Source organism: Mandrillus leucophaeus, unplaced genomic scaffold (genome assembly GCF_000951045.1).
Source record: "Mandrillus leucophaeus isolate KB7577 unplaced genomic scaffold, Mleu.le_1.0 Scaffold62, whole genome shotgun sequence".
Classification (NCBI taxonomy): domain Eukaryota; kingdom Metazoa; phylum Chordata; class Mammalia; order Primates; family Cercopithecidae; genus Mandrillus; species Mandrillus leucophaeus.
This window is the reverse complement of record NW_012106697.1, coordinates 3,796,221-3,808,480: the sequence shown is the minus strand read 5'-3', so window position 1 is coordinate 3,808,480 and position 12,260 is coordinate 3,796,221.

Sequence of the window (12,260 nt, the reverse complement as noted above, 5' to 3'; positions counted from 1 at the left end):
AAATTTGATTCATTGCCCCTGCCAGGAGGGTGGACAGGAGAATAGAAAGACTAAATGCCTGAGCTTCAAGGAGTTTTTCAGCAGCCTGACACTTGCATGTGGGGGCAAGAGAATTCTCCAAGTGAAGGGAAGAGCGATCAGGGGCAGACTGAGTTCCTGAGTCAGCGTGTCTGAGCGCCTCCCCAGCTGCCTGCTTCCCAAGAACAGTGTCGACATCCTGCTGCCTCTGTTGTCCTCATGGGTACGTTCTTCGTACTGGGCCGATTTTAAGCTTCTCTTTCTAGTTATTTTATTGTGTTTCAAAAGTAATGGAAATTCGGCCAGGTGCAGTCGCTCATGCCTGTCATCCCTGTACCTTGGGAGGCCAGGGTGGGTGGATCACCTGAGGTCAGGAGTTCAAGACCAACCTGGCCAACATGATGAAACCCTGTCTCTTCTAAAAACACAAAAAATTAGCTGGTCATGGTGGTGGGTGCCTATAGTCCCAGCTACTCGGGAGGCTGAGGCAGGAGAATCACTTGAACCTGGGAGGCGGAGGTTGCAGTGAGCCGAGATCACACCACTACTGCACTCCAGCCTGGGCGACAGAGCGAGATTCCATCTCGGGAAAAAAAAAGGAGTAATGGAAATTCATAGTCACGAGGCCCAGACAGCTCAGGCATTTTCCTCTGAGGCGGAGGCAAGGAAGTGAGATGTCATGCCAACTAAGGTGGCCATCTGTGCAGCAAGTCTTCAACTGATGACACTAATTTACCTTCCAAACGCTGCCAAGCAGCTCTCAGGGTAACGACACCGTCTCACTGCAGACCCAGACCAATTCTGAGCCCTTGACCTTGAGTGACACCACCTCCCATGCCTCTTCCATAAACAGGAGAAAGATGGTGAGTCAGTAGCGTGACTCCTTCCAATTAGGAAGGTGACAAAGGACATAAATACACTAAGCACTGAGGCTGGTAGGGTGAGAGTGGCTCAGTGCCAACAACCACAGTGGCCTTTTACACCAATTAGGTATATTTCCTGATAGAATCTTCCTTTTGCAAGCATCAAATTAATTTTCTTTTCACACACACTCCCTCCTGTCCCCATCAGACCAGGGCTCCACATGGCCTTCGCCCAGGGAGAATTTATCAAGACCAGTGAATAAGGTGAACATTTGTTTTAAAAGAGTTTCCACCCAGAGGAACACATGACTCTGGGGATGTCACTAGAAGTCAGCTTGGGGCCCAGGAATTATTCCTTTGGAGATCCCATCTATCTCCATCAAAAACTTGCCAGATGACCTTGTGAAAAGCCTACAAAAGGCTGTGATTCAGCTTCCCTGGAGAAATCTCAGCCAGGAGGATCTGGGAAATTTCGTGGGCTTTTCAGCTGGACCTTGATGGATGGATAGGACCTAGATAAAACCAAGAGGCAGGCACTGGGCAGAGAGGGAGGGTGGTCCCTGCGGGAAGAAGAGCAGGACATGGAGAAGGATGCCCTGGCAATGAAGCTGCCTGTGGCAAATGAAGTTGCCTGTGGCAAGGGAAGGACGCCCACACAATTTGGGGTCTGATATCCACAGGTCAACTTTCTGCCCCATTTTCTGCCCCATTTCAAGACCATCTTTGAAGTCTGTGTCAATATCTAAGAAGGGGAGATTAAAATTACTGCCTCAACTGAGTCGCTGTGCGAGTTAAATGAGAGAACGTATGTATGCAGCTATTTGAGGAGTGAGAGGGGCTCTGAAAAGATATGCCATCAGTAGTAAACACAGTGTATTTGTGTATTTGGAGGCCAGGAGACTAGTCTGGTGGGGGCACAGGGCTTGTGTTGGGAAGGAGAGGGAGGTCAGTTTAAAGGGTGGTAGCGTGTGATTGTGGAATCACTCTGAACATTGGCACTGGAAGATTTTGGACGCACCACTTTCCAGGTGTATAACCTGAACCCCAAGTGATGTTGGAGTTCTTATCACATGAACGCTGTATTCATAATATCATCTGAATATCTGGCCTTTTCAAGAATACAAGAGCTTTGAGGGCAGAGACTGTAACTTACACATGTTTGCAAATGCCTATAAAACTCAGCACGTCATACCGCTGCTCAGTCACTGCTTTTTGAATGGGGGGAGCATGAACTCATTAAAGAAATGTGGTAACTATACCAATGATTTAGTTCTCTGCAGTTCACCAGTTAATCAGATCAAAACTGGTGATCAAAACGAATCAGAGTATGAACGTTCGTAGGTGAGTCAGGCAGCTGGATGAGATGGCTCCAGAAAGAGCTCTGGAATTTGTTCTGTCCTGGGCACATCCCTTATGAAGGAAACCAAAAGAAAAAGGGACTGGAAAAATATAGATAATATCCAATGCCAGCAAAGGTGTCGTTAAACAGGCACTCAGATGCGATTCTCTGCGCAGGATAAACTGGCACAAACACTTAGGAAAGCAGTTTGGCAATGTGTATTCAAAGATGTGTGGCCTTTGAGCCAATCATTCCATGCAAGTGGATTTATCTTTATTTTGTTTATTTTATTTTATTTTATTTGAGACAGGGTCTCACCCTGTCACCCAGGCTGGAGTGCAGTGGCATGATCTCATCTCACTGTGACTTCTGCCTCCCGCATTCAAGCGATTCTCCTGCCTCAGCCTCCCAAGTAGCTGGGACTACAGGTGCCCACCACCACGCTTGGCTAATTTTTGTATTTTTAGTAGAGATGGGGTTTCACTATGTTGGCCGGGCTGGTCTTGAACTCCTGACCTCATGATCAGCCCACCTCAGCCTCCCAAAGTGCTGGGATTACAGGCTTAAGCCACCGCGCCTGGCCAGATTTATCTTTAATGTCTGAATTAAAGAAGGGGCCAAGCAGGGAGGGCACCTGCATGGAAGGGAAGACCCACGGGGAATGTACAGCCAACAACATCGAGGTAGGTGTCCATGTAGGGGCAGGGAAGAGAGGACACAGTAGGGTGGCAGAATCCACGTGGTTGGAGGGGGCATCTGTGTAGGGGCAGTGGAGGCAGCAGCCAGAGAAGGGTACCCAAGTCCAAGCAGTAGGATAGTGGGGCAGAGGGAATGGGAGACCAGATACACGGAGGAGGAGGATTCCGTAAGTAAATATATTGAGGGTGATGGGAGCTGGGTTTCTCACTACTAGACAGAACAGTTATAATTATGGAAAACAAGAAAACTAGATTGAAGTCTCAGGTGCAGAACCGAAAGTGGGGCAATTGATGTGAACTCACAGTTGCAAACTTTACAGGTGAGAAACGCCCTCCTGGCCGGTCATGGTGGCTCATGCCTATAATCCCAGCACTTTGGGGGCCCAAGGTGGGTGGATCACTTGAGGCCAGAAGTTCGAGACCAGCCTGGCCAACATGACAAAATCGCATCTCTACTAAAAATACACAAATTTGCCTAGCGTGGTGGCACACGCCTGTAATCTCAGCTACTTGGGAGGTTGAGGTACGAGAATCGCTTGAACCTGAGAGGTGGAGGTTGCAGTGAGCCAAGATTGTGTCATTGAACTAGCCTGGGCAAAAGAGTGAGAATCCATCTGGAAGGAAGGAAAGTAGGAAGGAAGGGAGGGAGGGAGGGAAGGAATTAAGGAAGGAAGGAAGGAAGGAAGGAAGGAAGGAAGGAAGGAAATTGAGCATCTTTTTAGTTTCCTTGTCCCCCATTTTTAGTTCCTTCTCTGAAATGTGTGTTTACATCTTTTGCCATTAAGAGTTTTGGGGATATTAGTAAACTTAGCCATTCATTCCTAATAAGTATCATGAATATTTTCCCAGTTCTTCAGTTGTTTTTGTTTTCTTTTGTTTTTTTTTTTTGAGACAGAGTCTCAGTCTGTTGCCCAGAAGTGCAGTTGTGCGATCTCAGCTCACTGCTGCCTCTGTCTCCTGGGCTCAGGCCATCCTCCTGTCTCCAGAGTAGCTGGGACTACAGGTGTGTACCACTGTGCCTGAGTAATTTTTTGTTGTTGCTGTTGTTTTTAGTAGAGATGAGGTCTTGCTATGTTTCCCAAGCTGATCTCTAACTCCTGGGCTCAAGCAATCCTCTGTGCTGTACGGCAAGTATTTCCTTTTATTTTTTTAATAAATACAGATGGGATCTCACTATGTTGGCCAGGTTGGTCTTGAATTCCTGGCCTCAGGTCATCTTTGGGAGGCCACTGTGGCCTCTCAAGGTGCTTAGGATTACAGGCCTGAGCCACCATGCCCGGCCCCAGTTCTTCAGTTGTATGTTATTTTATAGCCAACCCAGGTTTAGAATTTTGTTATTTGTTCAGGCCGTTCCATTTTCCCCCCTAATGTTTTCTGGGTTTTTTAAATCGTGCTTACAAACAGCTTTCCTTTCTCATTACTCTACATCGATGCACCCGTATTTTTGTCATGGTTTCTTATTCCCGTGCACGTGCACAGTGTTGGATGCATCTGGGTGCTGCATTGGAAGGCGTGCCCTGCTCAGCGACAGAGCCTGGGCGCGGGCTTCCTCCAGCACACGGGGCGAGGGGCTTGCCCTGGTCACTTAGCCACCGCCTGAGCTTAGGCCTGTTCCTCCACCACTTCTGTCTCCATTTCCTCATCTGTTAAATGGGCTAACAGTAGAACCCACCTCAGAGGAGAGTCTAGAGGTCATCATGGTGATCCACACCAGCTTAGAGCTGAGTCTGGCCCAGAGTACACGCTGAATCTAAACGCTCAGTGTGTTGTGTTGTGTTGTGTTGTGCTGTGTTGTGTTGTGCTGTGTTTTGTTATGTTGTGTTATGTTATGTTATGTTATGTTATGTTATGTTATGTTATGTTATGTTATGTTAAGTTATGTTATGTTATGTTATGTTGTTATGTTATGATCCACCATGATAGGCTTGAATCGGGGCCCAGCGTCCCGGGTCCCGGCTCCTGGCAGCGGGAGGGTCTGGATGGAGCCGCAGCAGGGGTGCCCGGCGGGCTGAGAAGCCCTCCCAGCTCTGCCCGCGGCCGGCCGGGGAGGACCGGGGAGACGCCAGACCTGTGGCGGGGTGAGCTGGGGAGGAATCACCGGAGCCGGGGCGAGGCTCGCTCTCATCGCTAGGAGGCTCTGTTGCCACTAGGACCTTGCGATCTCCGACTTCGGGGCTTGCGGGCTGGGTCTCCGAATGCAGTCTCTGACTTCGGGGCTTGCGGGCTGGGTCTCCGAATGCAGTCTCTCCCGGGCCGGCGGCCTCTTCAGCACCGCGGTCCCAGTGGGCTCGGCGTGCTTTTTGATGAAGGAAATTGAACACACACGCTCTCTCTCACACACAGAGTGCTTAAATAATTAACAAATCGAGGCATAAGGACAGAGATTTCCTGGCTTTGGCTGGGTGGAAGCCAGAAACTTAAGGCGGGGGCTGGTGAGCTGCCGTCCGGGAGGAGCTGGGGGCGCACTCCACGTGCAGGTGCTCGGGCCTGCACCCCTGCTCCGGAGACCTGGAGCGGGGCCAGCACCCGGGCTGCCCAGGACCTGGCCAACTGGCACTTCCTCCGAGTTTAGGGAGTCAGCTGTGGGGGCCAGCGGGGTCCAGTTAGGGGTCTGCAAACCAGCGGTTCTCGGCCTGTCCTCTTTCCCGGACACTTGCAGCCTCTGTCCACGTGGTCATCATTGAGCCAAGTTTTCTGCTGTGCTGCACAGCCAGCACTTCCTCTTTTTCTTCTTTCTTTTGTAATTTAAATTTTGCCTTTTTTAAAAAAAAATAGAGACAGGGTCTCGCTATGTTGGCCAGGCTGGTCTCAAACTCCTGGCCTCAAGCAATCCTCCCACCTGGAGCACTTCTTTTTTTGTTGCAGCAACTGATCGCCTCTCTTCCTCTTCCCCACTTGGTTTGGATGGTAAAGTGCATCCTCCCGAGGCAGTCTGGGCTGGAAGGCGCTCCTTCAGGGGGACCTGCCCCAATTACCCTAACTACCCTCGTTTCTCATGCCTCCCTGGTCCCCGTGGCTGCCAAGCCCCCTGGGAGAACCCAAGGGCGCCTGCAAGTTCTGCCTCCTCTGGAGCCTTCGCAGTGGCCTGGGGTCCCCCTCTCCCCTCTTTGCTGAGCAGCAAACTTCTCTGCTCTTTCCTGAACGCGCCAGTCTAACATGCTTGGCTCTGAGCCTCCTCTTCATTTCAGTGTCCACTAAGCAGACATACCTGTATGTTAGGGTTGGAAACAGGCCGCGTGTCTTTATTGGAGGGCAGGAGGAGGTCGTTCCTGTCTTCTTTATTAGGTTGTATATGTCCATCTCCATCGCACCCAGAGCATCCTGCCCCACTGAATCTTTCTAGTCGACTCTTCTCTGAAAACTCTGTGGCTAAATTCTCTTTAAAACCTGTCCTTGTCCCAGCTACTGAGGAGGATGAGGCAGGAGAATCACTTGAACCCACGAGGCAGAGGCAGAGGTTGCAGTGAGCTGAGATCACGCCACCGCACTCCAGCCTGGCGACAGAGTGAGACTCTGTCTCAAAAAAAAACCACCACCACCAACAAAACCTGTCCCTATGCCCTCAGATAGGGTTTCTCACTCTTGCTTCTCTGCACATCCTCTAAGGACTGTACATTCTATTACTGTTATTATATTAAATTGGTAGTTATTGAGTTACTTGTCTGTTCCATTTTCTAGACTCTAAGATCCCACATCTTATTTATTTTATGATCTTAGTAAGATATCTCACTATATTGATCTTTGTATCTCCAGGACCAAATACAGTGCCTGACCTTGGGGGTTCCTTTTTTCTTTACATTTAGAATTTTCCTTCCATTTCTTACACCGTACGCCTCCCCTGCCTCACTCATTCTGTTTCTAGATGTCTGGTCGTGGGAAAGCTGAGTTTCTTAAGGACTGCCATGGGGAGTGTGAGCCTACAGGGATTCTCCACCTGTTTGTGTGAGTGTTTCAAGGGCACAGAGCCTAATGGATCGTAGGGATCTTGTCCAGCTGTTGAACATGTCTAGAAAAACAAATTAAGGCAGAGCAGACCAGAAGTGCATTCCATCGTCAGCCCCCAGAACAGGTGTAGCACCTGTCATAAATCCCAAAATGGCTCCTGGCACTTCCAGACATTGGCTGTCCTTGTCTCTGTGCATGGGAGTTTCTGTAGCAGGAGAAAGGCATGGCTGGGTGGGAGAATGAGGTGGCATAGTTTCCTTAGACCAATTTTAACATTAGCCTAAGGAAAATATTGTAAGTAGACTAAGAAGGTGGGATAATGCATTTCAGAACCAAACCAAAACAATTATCTTAATTAATCAAGAAGACTTGCCTGTATGATAGATATGATGAAACTGGTCCAGGAGGAAGAAAGAACTAACTGATCTGGAAGAAGAAAGTTGGGACACAGAAAATGGAAACAGGAACATGAAGGAAGTGGGAAGTGTCAGCTTATTCAATCTGAAGCAATTTACCCAGAACAAATTTAACCTGTGCTTCAAGGAACTTTCAGTGCTACAGTGGATTAAACTACTTGTTTACAGGTTACCTATGACTTGTCCTTTGAAACCCATCTTCTCATAGGTCTGTGATATGGCATCATGAAAAACCCTCAATCAAGACACTGTGCTAGCCTGCCCTTGCCGCTAGCCTGACTCAGAAGGTACTAGAACATTCTACACTTCCTCTGTGTGTCATCAGTTTCCAGTGATCATTCTCATTTAGATAAAATCTCCACTTTAAGTTATCAATGTTATTTTCTTGAATACATTTGTATCTTCAAATTCAACGCTTTATGAGTAGTTTCGTTTTGCTGTGAAATAGAGAACATGGGTTAAGGAAAAATAAAGGTGAAACCAGGCGCTGCTACAGTTAAAATTAAATCTCTAACAGGATATCCTTTTCAAAGCTTCATGCCTATTAATTTACATACTCATGCTGTATACATGTTCTGTCTCCTGTGTTTCACCACTGTATTAATGTACTGGAATATGAATTTGTGATGAACTATAATATTCCTACTTACAAATCGGGAGGGTTGAAGTTAGGAGAAGGAACTTTCAAATTTGAAAATAAAAATTTGAGCATCTTCTACGCTTTTGAAAATTCTATATTTATGGCCGAGAGCTATGTTTGTATCGTGGTATTGAAGTATATCTGGGTTTTGTGAACGAGGATAGCATTAGAGTTCCACTGTCGAATTCTCCATGTAGCACTTTCTCCTTCCTAAGGTGCTTTGTAAGGGAGCAGGGGGAATAAAGACATTTTGAAAGTCTTAGTTATTCATGGCCTTGTTCCCAAGCCAAGAATCCAAGAGCCCCTGAAATTTCACATCAGCCACTTGGAATACAAACCCTAAATCTCCCTCTTACCTTGGAGAACAGTAGTTTTGCTATCTTGTGTCACTGCCAAGGCAGGACTGAGCCACGCTGAAATACAACCCCAGGATTGTAGCATTTCCCCGGGGGGATACCTGAAGAAGCCCAGGCAGAAGAATAAACATGTATAGGGTAGGGTTTGTTTTCGACAAGATCGGGGGAGGAATGCTAGCAAGATTTCTTAGTTTTCATTCATTACTTGGGCGTTCAAGGAGACCTTTTTCCATGTCTTTTTCCATTGCTTCACATTGGCTCAAGAGACAGGCCAGGTAGGAGTTTATTAGGACTTGGAGAACCATCCCAGGTGAGTTCATGAAGAGTCAGTGGGTAGTCCTGCAACGCAATGCATTTGGACGTCACAAATAAAGACCCACAACATGTCCATAAGAACAGCGAGAAGTGTGAGTTTCCTGATTCTGAGTTCTCCCCAGCCTTGCGCACCCGGAGCTGGCTCAGAGGAGAGATTTGCTGCCATTAGGCTGAGGGCAGTTGCTGTAAAACTTCCACGCAGGGCCAGTCCTGCACGGAGGCAGTGCTCCTGCTGGCCTGTGGGAGTGGGGTTTTCCTCTGGTCCCAGCAGCGCTACCCCTCTGTAGACCCGGCTCTGGGCCACCTTGAAAGGAGAGCCATAATCACGGATGTTTATTGAGAGCTGCCTCTCTGCCCAGGTGCCGTCCTGAGGACTTCGATCCTCACCGCTAAGAGGGGGTACTACTTTAATTGGCAATCCATAGATGAAGAAACGGAGGCACAGAGAGGGTAAGTGACCTGCCCAAGGTCATGCAGGTCTTACATGGAGGAGCCGGGATCCCAAACCATTCCCAGGAGCCTGGAATCCCAGATGGGTGGCAGGGATGGCAAGGCCTGGCTGAAGAGTATGGACAGGGAAGCCAATGTTGGCAAAGGTCTGGTGCAGTGAATAGGAGGGAGGCTGAGCTTCCAAAGGGGAGCTGGGCAGTTGATACAGGATCTAGGTTCTGATTGCAGAATTAAGACAAGACTTGGAGAAGCACCACACAGGAGTTGATTATGTGCTCAGTTTTTCTCTTAGGTGAATTGTCTGCTCATATGCTCTGTCCATTTTCTTGTTGGGGTTTGCTGCCCCTCTTAACAACTTGTCCACTGTCTACTCCCTCAAGACAAGTGCTTTTGCTGTATTGTCTGCTGCTGCACATCCAGCACATAGCAAGTACCTAGCATATAGTAGGTACTCAAGAAATACTTGGCAAGGCCAGGTGCAGTGGCTCACGCCTGTGATCCCAGCACTTTCGGAGGCCAAGGCAGGCAGATCAGGAGGTCAGGAGTTCGAGACCAGCCTGGCTAGCATGGTGAAACCCCGTCTCTACTAAAAATACAAAAAATTAGCTGGGCGTGGTGGCACTTGCCTGTAGTCCCAGTTACTCAGAAGGCTGAGGCAGGATAATTGCTTGAACCTGGCAGGTGGAGGTTGCAGTGAGCCGAGATTATGCCACTGCACTCCAGCCTGGGCAACAGAGCGAAACTCTGTCTCAAAAAAAAAAAAAAAAAATTTGCCAAATGAAAGAACATTAACTCCTTGTCTGTCATTTTCTAGCTTGTGTTTTAAATTAATTTTTATGTGCCTACGTTTTACATTTTTATGTAGCCAAATTATCTTTTTCTTTGTACTTTCAATGTTTTCAAAGTTCTTTCCCAGCCATAGGTCATATAAATAATTAGCTTTTTTTTTCCCCTAGTTTTCTTATTGTGACTTTTTTTTTTTTTTTTTTTTTACATTTACTGCCTTAATTTACCTGGAAAAAATAGGCCGTCAATTTTTTTTGGTTTTTTTTGTAGCACTATTTATTGAATAATTCACCCTTCCTCCCACCGGTTTGTCTGTTCACTCTTGTGCAAGTATCACACCCTTATGTGTGCACGTGTGTTTAATATTTAATATGTATTTAGATATCTTTCAGTACATGTCTGCCCTCATTTACAAAATTTGATTTGTTATTATGTGTTCTGACTCTAGAATTCAATCTAAAATATCAATTTAAGAATCATTATTATTTTACAATATTCACCTGAAGACATGACTAGTAAGTTGGTCAAATTTTTGGCCAATTTTCTTGGGTTTCCCGGGTAGACTGCAAATAATGACAGATGTGCTGCTTGCTTTCCAGGGGTTCTGGAGCCCAGACCTGTCAGATCCAAAGCCTGTGCTCCTAACCACCACACAGAATTGCACTCTGGAGTGTGGTCTGGACCTAGAAGTGTTGTAACCGTGGGATCCTGGGGAAGTCACTTCCTATTTTGAAAATGACAGAGTTTCATTAGTTTCTCTGACATGAATGATTGAAAAATGAACTTGGATACTCAGTGTAGCCCAGACTTACCTGATTCTGGGATTATCCCTAGAACCCAGCATCTCTTCCAAAGTCATATGCATCCATGCAATATGGGAGGATGTGAAACTCAAAGGTGCTGGATATGGTGCTGGCTGCATTCGTGTGTACGGACCCACACCTAGTTCCCCAACTTTTGAGCTGCATGAGGACCCAGTCATACCTCAGAGATACAACGGAAAGCCAACTTACCTGAATCCTGCGTTCTCTGCTTCAAGTCCTGCAATCCCAGTTATATAGGTGATCTCTTCTTGTTATGATCTTTTTTAGGATTTTGACTTTCAAAGCTTTATTTATTTATTTCTATTTAAAATCCCAGCCTCCTAAAAATATCCCCAGACGTTGGCTTGTTCCCACAGACTCCACATCTTGTGAGGTGCTCTCCATCTTACAGACAGAGAACACCAAGATACAGAGAGGCTGGGTGTCCTGTGCCAGCCAAAGTTGTGACTAAGTGGGACTAGAAGGCAGGAGTCTTGACCCAGAATCAAGTGGCCAACCATGGAGGGCTGCTCTTCTCAGCTGCCATCACGGTGTAGCCTGGAGAAGTAACGATGGGATAAGAGTGTAGTGTGCACATGCAAGTATGATTGAATACGAGTCCCCTCCTATCAATGCCTACGTTACAGAGAAAAGGAAGTGCAAGATTGTTGACTATCCAATAGCTAACTATTAGCAGGAAAGCCAGGTCAATCTGCAAAGGAAAAGAATTATTTCAACAGTTAAGAGTTCAAGAGGTGACACTAATGTCATGGGCGGGACTAGCTGGGTCCAGTGGCAAGGGCGGTGAAGGAATTTCCCAAGACCGTTGTAGGTAAACAAAGGCAGATTTATTAGAGAAAGTATGAAAATGTGTTGCAAGAAAGCAACAGGCAGCACAGCAGAGAAGGGGCTGTCTGCAAAGAGGCAGAGCCTGGAGGGAAGTTTTATAGGGTCGCACTGGAGGGGCTACCTGCAGAAAGAGGTCATTGTGCCCATGGAAAGAGGTCATTGTACCCATGGAATGAGGTCATTGTACCCATGAGTTGTGATTAGCTGTTTCTCAGAGCAATTGTTCATTATTCTTCCCCAGCTAGGGCCCCTCCCTACCTGGGGTCCCTTCCTCTTTGTTGCTTATCTTATCAGGATTCCACAACTAATCCCCCTCCAGTAAAGCCAAATCCACAGCCATTACTGTCAACTCTCATGATAAATGCAAACTGTTGACAATCAGATTGGCAACAGTAAGCACTGATTATTAATGCTCTTGGAAGGGGGAGGTGTAGACTGGAATACGGTGGGGATCCATTGTGGCCAAGGCCTTTACACCAACACCACAATTTATCTACCAGCGAGAAGGAGGAAAATGATTTGTACTACTAAATTAGAAAAGACAAAGTAAAAGAAAGGAAGAGAGGAAGAGAGGGAAGGAGGAAGGAAGAAAGAGATGGAGGGAGACAGAAAAACACGGATTAAATTGTAGTTTGATCTGGCAAATTTAGTGAGGAAATGAAGTGAATGAGATTAGATTTAACACAGATAGTCCCTGACTTACTATGGTTTGACTTATAAGTTTCAACTTCACAATGGTGCAAAAGCAATATGCACTCAGTAGCTCCTCCACTTACCGTGAG